Below are 15,338 nucleotides of genomic sequence, written 5' to 3' on the forward strand. Positions count from 1 at the left end.
GACTGGACAGAACTCTCAGCCTAATGCAGCTCTGAAGGGAACTCACAGTTGGCCTACTGAGATGGGAAAAAGTTGTTCCACCCCAGTAAGACTGTCATAATATGCATAAATAAAAAAATGCATATAGGTACACATTCGTGCTCTGGTCATTCTTGAGGTATTGATTTCCAAAGTCCCTTGGAAGATTTTCATAAGAGCTGTATGGTTAAATCACAGAGACAGCAATAAAAATCTCATGCATCCTTTCAAAGTATTTAAAAACTGCTTACTTTTGAATCTTATTAAGTATAATGAAATCTTAGATCTGTACTTAGACAAACTATATGCAATGCAAAAGTAAGAGCTTTTCACACAATGAAAAAAAAAGAACAAAACTTAACCCAAAGTTTTACTTAGTAAGAGTAAGCGTTTTGAAAATTTGTCCAATCAATGTTTGACTGAGCAGAACAGAAGCTTCAGTGTAAGCTTGTGAGGCCGTTTTTGAGATAGAATAGATAATAAAAAGTTATCAATCTGTTGAAAATTGTTTTTTCTTGTATTTTCAAGTAGGACTTCTGTCTAGAGTGTGAGATTTTCCCACCATTGTCACTGATGCTTTTTCATTTCAGTTGGTTTTCATCTCAGTTACAAAGCCATGAAAAATGGATCAATGCAAAGACTTGAAAAATTTCTAAATAACATCAATCACATTTACAGTTAAGAAACAGCAAGGTTTTTTCAGTCTAAATGAGCATCTTAAACTGTGATTAAAATTCAGCATTTTATAGAAACATTTGTTATGTTTCTTTTAAAATAATTCAAGATTAACTTCTAGTAGAAGAGAAAATCATCAACTGAAAAACCAGTACAGCAGTATAACTCTTTTTATCCTAGTATTTTTCCAAATAGCAAGCTTACAACTCCTTTAAGAAGAGCTACTACAGAATTCAAATCTTTTCTGAGGACTTTTACTTTACTTCATGATCCACAGAAAGCAGACACAAGAGAGTCCGTCTCCCTACCAGAGGGGGCAGTCTGCTCTTCACAGGTGCCTCACTCTCGAAATCCCGTCTGCCTGCTCATGAGAACAGCTGTACAGGATGAGACTGAAAGTACGTCTCCTCCCTTAAATAGTTTCTAACAGTCATCAAAAGCACGAGCCTTGTAAAAAGTTTATACAGAGCTTGTAAGAGGGTAAACATGCAGTGGTCATTTCCCCATGTTCACAACTTCTAACAATTTGCATCTCAATTCTTGAGTCAGAGATGGCATTTTTTTATTTTTTGTAAGAACTTTGTGGAATTTTCTTCATGGGAGTGACCATTCCTGGAGCCAAGTACACTTTTAGAGCCCACAGCAACCTGCAGCAAGCAGTTCTGTGCCTTCACCACAAACCATGCTAAGAATACCCTCTGCCTCTCTACAAGACCCATCATTGTTCTCCTCTTTCTCCTCCAGCATACATACTCTGGGATTTCTTTCATATTCTTCCATCACTCTGTCCAACTTAGGGCACTTCAAAATTTCCTGATTCCCAGCTGATCACTCCTGCATGGAAGATCTACTACAAAGCCTGAACCCTCCAAAATTACATAAGCCGCTTGCCTATCATACTCATCTTGAGATCAAGAAAATTTCAGGGCTCTTCCCAAGAGAGACCTCCATCTTTGTAATTAATATTCTTGTTGTCTAGTTTTGTTATGTGAGGAAACACTAGGTCACAGTACCACCCCTGATTTGGATGGTAAAAAATATTTACAGCCTGGTGCACTTGTCATCTTACTGGTTTCCTAGATAGCTAAGATACAAGCTCAGATAAACAAAGATAAACAGCACCATCTTGAATAAAAATCTGTTATCAATTACACTGAAAAAGATCTAAAGAATCCTGGAAGCATGTTGTAATATATTCCCTTCAACCCACATTGCTATGTGTGTAAGACAAACACCTAGGAGTCATGATATAATTTTCAATTATCAGAGTTTGAGTGAGATCCCCAGCTAAGAAAACATGCTCTGCCAAGTGCCTGAAGAAAACCATAACCTCCATAGGACATCACCTTGGAAGGCACACGATCTGTTGAGAGCCTGAAGGAATAATTAACTAGAGATGGTCACAACACTGCAGACAGATGGTAAGGAGCTAGCCAGGGAATATAGAAGTTCTCCTACAAGGCCTTTTTGACAATATTATACAGCCTCCCATTCCAGTGTAACTGTATACACTGAACTCAAAATTAAGTACTTTCCACAACCAAAAGGCTGTCTTAGTCACCATACCTCTTCTCTCAAAAACCTCAGGTTGAACTCCAAAACAGATTTCTGTCTTTGGACGAAAACTTAAAGGAAAAGGTTTCTATTCAGTTCCCTATCAGAATAATAACATTTTCCAAAAGCATGAAAATGAAGTAGAGTTGATACTCTCTGGTAGTGGTTAATTTATTTTTTCTTCTTTCAACTTTCATTGGGAAACTTAGTCAATTTATATTACAGAGGAATGCCTCCTAATTACAATGGACAATTTGTCTTTTTCTGTTTGAAAAATACTCTCAAGAATGTGTTGCTATACAGGAAAAACAAGATTGGATTAGAAGCCTGAGAACAGGTAATTCCTTCACCCAGATATCTTCTGGTATACACTGAATGAGACACACAAAATGCCCATCAAAATCAAATGCTCATTCAAAAAAAAAAAAAACAGTTAGCTCTACTGTCCTTTTAAAAATATTTTTTCCTCAGAATAATGCAAGTACTCAGAGAAAGACATTCACGTGAGGTTTTTTCAAGATCTTTGCTAACTTTAAAAATATTAAGCAAAATTTTTATTTGAAAATAAAAACAGGTATAAAAAACATTGGCTCAGCTTTGTATTTGCACAAAGCTCTCCAAGTTTTGTCACTTCTGCAAGCAGCACATTTAGAAAAACTTTTATGGAGGCTTTGAGCCCTGAGTATTCAAACATAGGTCTGAGGTCTTTTAGAATGTCGCAAGTTTCCAGAAAGCAGTTTTAAAATCTGAGCTGTGAAAAATATTAATCTCTGCAGATATTACTGTTTTCCCTGAGACATCACAAGGTGTTTACCAGCCTTTTTCAGAGGCTGAACAGCCATGTTTATTTCTGCTCACTCACCGACACAAGCCACTGTCCTAAAAGAGGTCTCAGCACCTGGTTTGGTGCAAATTGAGCCCACCTTCAGCTAAAGCAGCAAGAATTCTCATGCAATAGCAAGTGTAGCAAGTATATATTCTTAAATATTTATACCAAAGCTGGTAGAGATAAAGACATTGTTTGCTGCACCCCTTTGACCATGCTATTATTTGACTTCTCAACATGTCTTGTGAGTGATACCATCTCCCAAACCTTACTTCTGTCTCCCTTACACATTGAACAAACATTATCCTTCTCACAGTTATAATCTTGTTATAAACCGTGTGAAAACTATAAAGTTATGCTGCTGGAAAGCAGCCTAACTTATCTAGTTTTCAGGAGAAAACCTTCTTGTAGAATGCAGCAGGACAGATTCTGGTTCAAAAATAAAAGGCTACAATGTCTTGCGTAAATCTGGGGGTTGAGTGAAGAAAGGGCAGCATTCTGGTAGGTCATAAATATTCTGGCTATGCTCACTCCATATGCTCTGAAGTTCAACTATAAATAGCCTTCAAATTGCTACACACTTCAATAAAGTTGAGTAACCCAGCTTTCACTTTGTAATGTGAGGGTATAAGTCTAATAAAACCATAGAAGGGCAGAGGAGAAGAGCTGCAGAATCCATGTAGACATCTGCTAAAAGGGTCCTGGCTGTGAATTTCCATAGAGAGAACCAGCTGGCTCTAACACAGACAAAGAAATGAGAAAGTACAAGGCCAGCCAGAACAAGGTCAGCTCTGTGTGAGGAGCAAGCAAAGCAGATAACACTGACGTGAGTGGTCTATAGGAGGGAAAAAGGAACAGGCACAGACACCTCTGCCTCCACACATCTAATTCGCACCAAATTGTACAGCCAGTTATTACTTCAGACTATTTTCTTTCTATATATCAGTAAAAGCTTTGCATATTTATATGTTTGGGATCAAAATCACTGATAACAGAAGTTGGGTCATCTGCCACCCTTTTCTGGCCAATTTATTAGTAAATTTTATTGTCTTTGAAACACATTTCCAAGCAAAAACTACTGATTTGCTGGACCCCACCTGTAGCCTTCTGGTTCCCTCTTTTGAAAATGTTTGTGTTCCTTCCAGCTGCTGGCACTACTTACACAAACCATTAGTCCTGGGCATCCCAGGTAGCAGCAGCTGAATTTAGACACAGCCAGCAGCCCTTACTGTGCCAGAGCTGCTTCTGTCATACTGCCCTTGCAACAGCTCTCACTGAGTTCTCAATGTGGCAATGAAAAGGACTTCATCATCTGTTTGGCTTTGCGTACAAATGCCATCCATCACTTCAGAAATCACTTTTCCCACACCTTAAAATTGCAATTTTGGATAGAGACTGAATTGTAAATAAATATCCCAAGAACACTCAAAAGAGATGCTGAGTTTTTTTCCCCTTCCATAACATTAAAGCAGGTGAGCCACAGTAATAAGCAAGAAAAAAATCTAATCAACATTAGCTTAGTATTGATCATTCATATTAGCACGCTACTTTTATTTTGATAGTTACATTTAAAAGTCCTCAAAATAGCCCCAAAAAAAGAAAAAAAATACCACCCCACAATATCTTACTTCCTCTTAAAGGACATTACCAAAAACATCTCAATTCCAATAATCTCCCTAGTAATCACAGCCCATTTATTTTGAAATTTTTTTTTTTTAAAAAAAGGTTTTAAAAATTTTTAAAAAGGTTTCTTTAATGAACAGTCTTCTACGCCAGACAATGAAAGAAGAGCAGATTATGAAATCTAGTACTTGATACATTTTGCACAGGCATGGTTCAGAAAACATCCATGCTTAGGCCACAGATCCATACATATACCACTTCCTCTCAGAAGTCTGGATGAGGTAAGCTCATTGATCTAAGATTTTGTGGATTTAAAGTTTTTGAAGGCCAGCCATAACTTTCACATTATTTTTCTGCTCTTTCCAGAAGATGAAGCCTTGCTTCTTTTTCCTAAAATACTTAAACACATTTACATTGTAAACAACGTTATGCTGAGAAGTGGGAAAGGTCAAAAAATGAAACATTTTTTAAACATCCTTAACATTTTCACAGAATCACAAGGCTGGACGAGACCTTCAAGATCATAGAGTCAAACCCATGCCCTAACACCTCAACTAAACCATGGCACCAAGTGCCACATCCAGTCTTTTTTTAAACTCTACCACTTCCCCAGGCAGACCATTCCAGTACTTGATCACTCTTTCCATAAATAGTTTTCCCCAGCTCCCTCAACCATTCCTCACAGGGCTTGTGTTCCAAGCCCCTCACCAGCCTCATTGCCTCCTCTGGACACCCTCAAGTGTCTCAAGGTCCTTCCTAAACTGAGGGGCCCAGAACTGGACACAGCACTCAAGGTGTGACCTCACCAGTGCCAAGTACAGGGGAAGAATGACCTCCCTGCTCCTGCTGGCCACATTATTCCTGATACAGGCCAGGGGCCATTGGCCCTCTTGGCCACCAGGGCACACTGCTGGCTCATGTTCTGTCAGCTGTCAATCAGTACCCCCAGGTCCCTTTCTGCCTGGACACTGTCCAGCCACACATCCCCAGCCTAGAGCAATGCAGGGGTTTATTGTGGCCAAAATACAGGACTTGGCACTTGGACTTATTAAACTTCATCCTACTGGACTCTGCCCATCCATCCAACTGGTCCAGGTCTCTCTGCAGAGCCCTCCTACCTTCCAACAGGTTGACACACCCTCCCAGCTTAGTGTCATCTGCAAATTTACTAATGTAGGACTCAATACCCTCATCCATGTCATCAATAAAATATTGAACAGGACTGGCCCCAGCACAGGCCCCTGAGGGACACCGCTGGTGACTGATCCCCACTGGACGCAGCACCGCTCACCACCACTCTCTGAGCCCGGCCATCCAGCCAGTTCTTAACCCAGGAAAGAGTGCTCCTGTCGAAGCCATGGACTGCCAGCTTTTCCAGGAGTGTGCTGTGGGAGGCACTGTCAAAGGCCTTGCTGAAGTCCAAATAGACAACATCCACAGTCTTTCCCACATCCACCAGGCAGGTCACCTGGTCATAAAAGGAGACCACGTTGGTCAAACACAACCTACCCCTCCTAAACACATGCTGGCTGGGTCTGATCCCCCAGCCACCCTGTAAGTGCTGCATGATAATACTCAGTATAAACTGTTCCATTACCTTACCAGGTACTGAGGTCAGGCTAACTGGCCTGTAGTTATCAGGACTTTGTTTTGTTTTTCAAGTTAACAATTGAGGGCAGATTTTTTTCTAAAAATAAATCTTGAGCTCTTTACTGCAAAACAATGTGGGTTCACTATGTTTGTTTGTACGATTTTTAAATGTTGTCACATTCCTCTATCTGGCACCCTTCAAAGAGGCACAAGTTCAGTTGCTTGGCCCCTGTGTTTACTATAAAACACTTTCTGATAATATGGGGATGACCTTTCTCCACAGAACTGCCATCTCACGAACACCATCCTTTCCTAAGCCCTTCGAAAGTCACATCATAACTGAAGTGGGTAATTTAATTGACTACATAAAGATTCTGAAAGCATTTACTCGGCTTCAAGCAGAGCACAAGAACTGCACACTGTGCTGGACTACTCATCAGTGTTAGGTGTTTACTAAGACTTCAAAGGCTTTTTCCAAGAGTTGGCTACCCCCAAGCATCCCCATCCAAATGGGGGATGTTATCTCCCATGGAGTATGTTTCTTTTCAGCCTTAATTAGCAACCATGTCAAAGAACACATTTCATACCCAACTTCTCTGTTTCTGGAGAAATTCCAGTGCTCCAAACTGAAGGGTTGAAAATCAGTACCTTCAGTCCAGACCTAAAAAAAATACAAAACCTGACTTGTAAATCATCTGCCTACAAGATGAGGGGTTCCAATTTGCATAAGTCATCACTGGCACTCAATAATGCTCTAGTGCACCTGCTTTGAGAAACACAGTATATATCCCCAAAAGAGGGATACTGCAAATTTCCAATATACAGAGGCATCAACAATACAGCAATGTCATGAGATCAAACAGAATGTGTAAAAGGTACAGATTCAGGTACAGAAAAGATTTATAAAAGGATATACTTTTTCCTTTAAAATTAAAACAGGTCAATACAAATTGTCCAGGTCACCATAGATAACTGTGCTGGTATGCAAGTTCTCATTTTCCATAACTTTGAAAATTGCTCTCCAAACTATGATGTCAAAATATAGCATTTTCAATAATTACAAGCAAAGTCACAAAAGCATTCCTCTGCAGAATTTTTTAAAATTCAACACATATGAAGGATCAAAATCACTCAGTCCTGAACCACAGAAAAATCCCAAAGTTTGATGACCTGGTTCCAGGACTGGGCAAATTTTTGCTATAGCCAGGAAGGGGCGTAGCTAGGACCCAGAGATTATTTCATACTACCTCACATCACTCTTGGGAAGGAGTGGGAGGAAGGGGCAGGGAAGTACTATCTTCAGGGTTGGCACAGCTTGGCAAAGGGAGTAGCCAGGTATTGCTTATTGTCAGGGGGTTTCTACGTGAATCATTCATTACTTGTACCACCCCATCCCCCCCTTCTATTAACATTGTTGCTGTTGCTGCTTGTTTTATCTCACTGCTGTTTCCAGTAAATGGTCTTAGCTCAACCTGTAATCTTCACCTTTTGTGCCTCCAATTCTTCTCTCCATCCCACCACTGGAGCAGGAGAGAGAAGCAAATGAGCAGCACATGGTTTGGAGAGTCCCAGTGGGAGCACTAAACTGGGGAGTACCACTACTAAGTTGAGAACTTCGATCAGCTGATTTTTTTCCTGTTTGCAGCCCAAGTTCAGATACATTTATGGACCAAAAAAAACACCTGCAGAAAACTCAAATTTTGTCCTCAGGGTAACATGCAGCTATCCTGATAGCCTTGTCTCCCTTGACCAGGAAAAGTGATTCAGACTCTGTTTGGATTAGCAAAAGTGAATATTGCTTCAAGGTTGTTTCACTAGGGATTGAAACAGTGAATGTCACAACTCAAAATGCTTTGAATTTCAGTCCTTACAGTTAAGAGCCACATTTTTTTATCTCAAGGCTGTAACAGCTCTCTTAAGCATCAGAAGTCCACAGTGAATCTAACCTTGTAGCTGACACAACAGCATCCCCTGGCTAACTAAGCTTTCTAATGCACAAAGGCAAAGGACCTTGTCACCTGTACTACATAACAGCTACAGTCACTGAACTAAATAAGCTGAACTAGGAATGCCATCTTCTATGCAATGAGGATGCAGTTCTTATAACAATTTGTTTAGTGGTCGAGGCCTAAAAGTGTTTTAAATCACATTTGGCTAGAAGCCAAATATTTCAATTAAATGAAATGGGAAAAAAAGAAATTCAACACACTACTTGCAAACAGCACATTTCTCTCTTGGGAATGTTTTGCACAAGTCTTTGGAAAAAAAGCCCACTTCAGGTATCATTACAGTAAAGGCATACAAAAATTTTATTTAGGCAAAAATTGTTTGAAGATGGCAATTAGCTTCTCTGAGTAGACTGCTTGATTATAAAACTTACTAATGTTCATCTCCTTTTTCCAAGATTTCATGACAGCCTTTTAAGTAAGCTGCATGGCCAGAAAACTTTCGAAACTTTCACCAGCTTAGTGTAGAGAAGAATTTCATACAGATCTGAGACAGGACTCTTCTGGGCAGATAGATCAGCAAGTAGTTTAAATTTGATTTAACTAAGGAACTTGATTAAAATACAGTGTTGTTTTTTCAGCATATTGGCTGAATTGTATGCACATAATCTTTTTATATGAGCAAATGACAGTAAGTTATGCAGGCTGTCTCACAATTTGCACATGTGATCTTAATTTGTGTTCACAGAAAGCTCCCACATAGGGCTGCAGAACTGCAAATCATAACTGAGGTCAAGGGAAGCTCTAAGAACTTTATATCCCTAACATAAAATACCATGGACAGGCATAAGCTGAAAAAGCTGGACCTGCTGTCCAGAAAGTGCTTTGACTGGGAATGATTTGGCTTATTAGCTCTGAGAAAGACATCTGCATCACTCAAGGTAAAATCTGCTATCTCCTCATGTTGAAGTTTTATTCCCATGAACTCTAAGCAGTGCTGCTGAGGCAGCCCAGCATGTCAGATGGGCACTACAAAAAAGAAAAAAGCGAGTTCCCCAGAAAGCAGACCTCCTGGTCCACATTTAGCATAAAAGTAGGATGAAAGTCAAGATTTTAGTGAGTTTTTCTGATGCTCTCTTCTGTGCTGCTGTGAAAAGGAAATAAAAGTGTATGTAGAATTAAGTAAGAGTAGCAGAATTTCTTCTGGGAAGTGATGCTGCTGTACTCATTTGGGGAGACTTGTGAAGAAATGAAAGGTGAAAGTATTCAGAAGAACTTGCAAAGTTCTGTTATCTCCCTCCTATTTTATTATAGGAATGGAGACTGACTATAAATACACCTATATAACAATCAAAAAAAAACCTGCCCAAAGCTAACAATGGTAAGTATTATAATTTAATGTAAATAATGACCCCAACTTAATAATGCAATCTACTTATTATGGAGAAAGAACTTACTGACTCTTGACAGATATTCACTACAAACACAACATATATGTATCCTGATTAAGATGGCTCCTACAAAAGCCACCACACAAATAGCCTAAGAATAGGCTAACCATCAGATATCTTGTTTCAAAGCTGTTCTCACACAGCTCTTGGGAATTCTAGCCATATGCAGGTTCATGGCTCAGTCAAAACCTGGTCCAATATGTAATGGTGCTTTGAACCAGGGCCGAACAAAGTTCATCCCTCTCTCATTTTTACCTACATAGCACTCACCATCAGTTCAGCTGTACAAAATGCTGATGTTAATTCTTTCTATTATAGACAGGCCCTAGAGTTTTAAACTGCATCCATCAATATATGTATATCTATCCACTCTAACGTTTTAAGACAGATTAAGTCATTGGGTTTGAAGCTTGGAATTACAGTTGTCATAGGATACCACAAATAATGCACCACAATTTTTTAATTTGTATAAGCATTCTAAAGAATAATGTTAAAAAACTTTTTATTTTTGAAGGAGACATTTATAAAGGAGGACAGCTGAGTACATAAGAAAGATAATGTTTATTCACTGAGAGAATTCTAATCCTCAAATTCCTGCAGGAGCATACAATTTTACCTACTATTAAACATTTTATGCCTGTATTACAAGTAGCATGAGAAACTTTTTTTTTAATGTTATATATTTGGTTATTTGCATAATTTCTTGCAATTAAATGATAAAAAATGGTAAAATGGTATTTAGGGTCTTTCCAACCATAATTAACATTTTCTCCTGTTTTGCAATTAGGAAGTTCAAAAACTGCATTAATAAATACTGCTTGGGCATTTAGTCTCTAATTAATCAGATATTGATGTTCTGCTAATAGAAATGTCCTGCAAAAAAATACTTCACAAATACAACTATTGGAGGAATCAAGGCAGGTTCTTCATAAGAGCCTTGAAGAATCTCAGCAAATAAAAATGCAGTCAAAAATTACTTTGCATTTACTGAGAAAAGAGTAGTTCTGAGGAAGACAAACAAAAGGGCAATATGGGGAGAAAGGGTACATTGCCTAATCATGTCAGAATTGGGGCCCAAGCATTTATTTACTAAGTGAATTTAAATGTTGCTGTGTACACTAAGAATCACTTCACCACACAAATGATAAACAAAAGCATTTCTTCTATATAAAATTGTCTGTAATTCTGTAGTAAAAAGTTTAAGAATCTAAGAAGTAGCAAAGCAGGTGTATTTCTTATATTACTCACTCCCATTAGACAAAGGAAGGAGAGTTGCTTTGTTTTACATTGATCGCTTTTTCCAGTTCCATAGATTGATACTATCCAATGTGGGAGTTTGGGGACTGATGCCAGTAGACCTATATTCTACAAAGAGCCAAAACTAGAGGAGCTTAATGAATCACAGTCAAGTTACTCATTAGAAAATCAAAACTCTGGAAGAAAAGCTTGTAACATTCACAGTAGCTTGATAAAACACTAGAAGATGTCAGAAATTATATATTTCCCACTCTTCACAGGCCAAGACACATGGACCACTGCCTCACTACAACAATATTTGGCTTATATTAGCTGTACACTTAATGACAGGCAGATGCAGTGAGGACTGAGGATTGAAAGATTTTCTTACAGGCATCAATCTTGGAAGTGAACCAAAGTAAAAGACAGAAAAATATTTTATCATTGTTCAGCACCTCAGTCCTGAAAGGTCATGCTAAGTGTCAGTGTCACAAAAATACTTAATACAGAATATGCCTTTTTCATGACTTTGCATCTGGTTATTGTTCTGAAACTTTGTAAGTAGATTTCTACCACATTCAGTATACGGTAATTCATTCTTGTGGAAACTTCTTCTCTCATTTCCCTGTTACATCACAGTCCAATAAATGCTTGTTCTGAAATTAACTATCCTTCTGGATGATGGTCTCAGCAACAAAACCTAATCTGAGAAATAAAATTTAGTTGATGTCATGCTCCTTGTAAACCAGAAGGAAAGCTGGAATCACCCTTTCCAGACCTACTTTTAAAAGCTGATTATTTCTTTCTTATTAATACATATATTAGATGTATAATATTACATTATATTATAACATTAATTTATTATTTAATTCCTCTGTTATTTATTTATCTTAGAATTATCAGAAACATTAAATCTAGCTTAAAGAGTTTGACTAACAGGTTCATAACTTCTGAGATATTTCAGATCTCAGCTTAATATCCAGACTTCCAAAGGGTAGTGGAGGGTTTTTTCACACATTAGGATTTTGTATTAGACTACATCATTAAACAACAGATGAAAATGAAATGAAAATAAAAGTTTTAGCAGAAATTGCCTCCAATGTTAATTAGTTTCATTATTGTTGTATATGATGCTACTATTCTTTCTGCTATCTATCGGTAACATAGGTACCAATATGTTCAGGATTATGGCACCTACATTTAGGGATTGAAATACAAGTACTCAGTTCAGTTAACTAAATCATAGGTTTGAAAAGACCTCCAAGATCAAGTCCAACCTTTGCCTGATCACCACTTTGTCCACTAAATCACAGCACTGTCACGTCCAGTCATTTCTTGAACACCTCCAGAGATGCTGATTCCACCACTTTACTGGGCAGACCATCCATATGCTTAACCACCCTTTCTATAAACAATTTTTTCCCAATTTCCAAGCTGAACCTCCCCTGGCACAGCTTGAGGCTCTGTCTTCTCATCCTGTCACAAGTTGCCTGCCCACCTGTACCCCACCAAGGTACAGGCTCCTGTCAGGCAGTTGTAAAGAGTTCTAAGGTCTCCCCTGAACCTCCTCATCTCCAGGTTAAACACCTCAAGCTCCCTCAGCTACTCCTTATATGACCTGTGCTCCAGACCTGCACCAGTTTCATTGCCCATCACACTATATAATTCTTGTTGTGAGGGACCCAGAACTGAACACAGTCCTCAAGGTGTAGCTTCACCAGTAGTGAGTACAGAGGGAAACATGATGTTTGACATGTTATTGATCTGCTATATTGTGGAGGCCAAAAGCCTTTCAGCAAATGAGTCTGCCTCTCTCCCCTGGAGGCAATGCCCTTAGGCACTCCCTGCTCATAAAGGTTACAAAAAAGTTTCTCCTGGCATGCCTCCCTGTTTCATGTAAATTGTTTACATCCTATTGGTCCTTCCCCCTTCGTAACACCCCTGTGCCCTTAGATGATTCGTTAGATGCTCTATCCCGCCCTCTGATGGGGACTGGAAGGAAGCCATCTTGGCCTCCACTGCCACCCACCACCTGGCATCTTCGGTACGCCCAAAAAGGTCTCACCCCACCATTCAGCGTCCTCCATCCTCTTCAGAGGATGAAAGTAGCAATTCCTCCAATTCAGACTCACACCCTGAGGTGAAGGATTGCTGGGCAAAGACCCAAAAGAAAGCCACCCGGGAGGGAGACTGGGAACTGGCTGATAAGATCACAGCCTTCCCAGTCATCTGCAAGAAGGGGAGAAGGGCAACATCATAGGCCCTGTAGGAGCCTCTCCCCTACAGGGAGCTTAAAGATCTCTGTAAGGTGGTCAAGGAGCATGGCCGGAGCTCATATTACTTTAAAAACCTTTTGGAAGCCACCTTCTCGGTTCACATTCTTGTTCCACACAACATAAAAAATATAGTGCACTGTCTCCTTACATTGGCTGAGTACATGTTATGGGACAGGCACTGGAAAAAACATGTAATAACATTATCTGACACATATTCTAAACATGCCAATAGGCCAAATTTCTCTGTAGAACAACTAGCCAGAGAGGGGAACTTCTAAAAGCCCACTGACCAAGCTCAGTTACTACCTGAAACGACACCACAAGTTATTGCCACTGAGGCAAAAACAGTCTAACTCCTCACCCTTGACAATTCCCTCCCTACACAAAACTTTGCTAATATTAAGCAAGGGGCAAAAGAGTCTTTCACAGAATTTGTTGATAGATTGAAAATTGCACTCAAAAACAAATCAAGAGTTCAGAGGGACAAAAAGAAGTGTTAAACAAAATTGCCATGGTAAACACCAACCCCGAGTGCAGAGCAATCTTAAGGTCTCTACCCCTAAACTCAGAGCCCACCATCAAACAGGTGGTTGAAGCCTGCACAAAACATGCCTCCACTGAAAACACCGTGGCACAGGCAGTAGCAAAGGGAATTGCAGATGGAGTGGCAGGAGTTTTTGTAGTGGTCACCACAAAGGACAATCAAAAATGTTTTTACTGTCTTTTAAAAGACTGTCCTGAAAGAGCGACCATTCAGGACCGTCATCCGAAACCCAAAAGTCCATCAAGAAAGTCCAGGAAGCCCTATCTTCGCAACAAGCGCATTGCTTCAAACCAAGCCTGCCCTTCCAGATGGTGGTCTTGGTCTAACAAAGCAGGACTACAAGACCAAAAGTGGGCTGCTTGGAGGAGAAGACGCTGCAGAACAACAAACCAGCAGCAACCAAATTGCCCCACCACAAGATCCCAGGCAAAAGACACAAAACTAGACATGACTATACAATCCAGTAGATCGGGCGTCCCCCCTGCATAAAGTGATTCTGCTGGCAACATCTACCTCAAAGCTCCATCCCAATCCAACTGTGAAGACCACCTACCTCGTTGCCGTTTTTGTGACTGTGTGGAATATTCACAGATGGCTTTAACAATTTTCTTGGACAATTAAGACTCAAGGGATGAGGGCTTTCCTTAGTTAAAGGCATTCTTTGGATTTTTGTTATTGTTTTTGTTGTGTTGCTTATATTTTCTTGTTTTATACGTTGTTTTAAAACAGGCTGTCGGAAAAGCTTTTTTAATAAATAAAGAAAGGGGAGTTGTGGAGGCTGAAAGCCTTTCACCATAAAAATGTGCCTGTCTCTCCTAGAGGTAATGCTCTTAGGCACTCCCTGCTCATAATGGTTACAAAAAAGTTTCTCCCAGCATGCCTCCCTGTTTCATGTAAATTGTTTACATCTTATTGGCCCTTCCCCCCTTGTACCACCCCTGTGCCCTCAGATGATTCGTTAGATGCTCTACCCCACACCCTGGCTTTCCTATATCAACCCTGCTCCCTCAGAACCTCCTCAAGCCTGTTCATCCCTGGACCCCTTCAAGGAAGAAGAACAAAGCTTCGCCTTGGACCACCACATGCAGCTCCCATCTCTTCCTCCTGCATAGGCCGAAGCGGAGAGCTCCTAAAGGAGCTGAAACCACTCTCTGCCCAGGAGCGAGCACGGAGGATGTGCCTGTGCCTGGAGGACGTCCTCCCCAGCACGCTTCTCCAGAAGTCACAGCACTCCACCACCACCCCAGGGCCCACTGCGACACTACATTGCTATAAATCCATCCAGATATCTTAAATATTCTCCACATTTAAAATATTTGCTACAAATAGTTAAAATGCTACCTTTACGGCAAGTTTTTCAACTTAACCGATTTGCTGTGATTTGAAGTACAATTTAGTTGATCCAAAGTAGATAGGCATTTTAAAGCAAGAAGAATCACTGTCTAGGTCTATTGATAAGCAACAGGATTCAAGTGCCCAAACACAACCACCCAGAGCCATCTGAAATGCCCAGGAGAAGGGATCAGCAGATGTGATGCAAGCAGATGTGATGTATCTGATTCGGATAGGGTTCTACAACCATCTGAAGTAGCACTTGGA

The 15,338-nt window shown here is 39.9% G+C and overlaps 1 protein-coding gene across 13 annotated transcripts in view; it reads right to left on the minus strand.

The window, feature by feature from the left end:
• TAFA2 (TAFA chemokine like family member 2) overlaps nt 1-15,338 on the minus strand; it is a 185,822-nt gene that overhangs the window by 155,643 nt on the left and 14,841 nt on the right. Inside the window, exon 2 of one of the 13 annotated variants that reach the window (XR_015803951.1) lies at nt 6,874-6,947. The exons of the other annotated variants lie outside the window; for them this stretch is intronic. The gene's annotated coding sequence lies outside the window, so the exon portion shown is untranslated. The remainder of the gene's footprint in view (nt 1-6,873; nt 6,948-15,338) is intronic. 13 annotated transcript variants of the gene reach the window in all.

The sequence above is a fragment of the Sturnus vulgaris genome, chromosome 5 (assembly GCF_052056855.1).
Source record: "Sturnus vulgaris isolate bStuVul1 chromosome 5, bStuVul1.hap1, whole genome shotgun sequence".
Lineage (NCBI taxonomy): Eukaryota > Metazoa > Chordata > Aves > Passeriformes > Sturnidae > Sturnus > Sturnus vulgaris.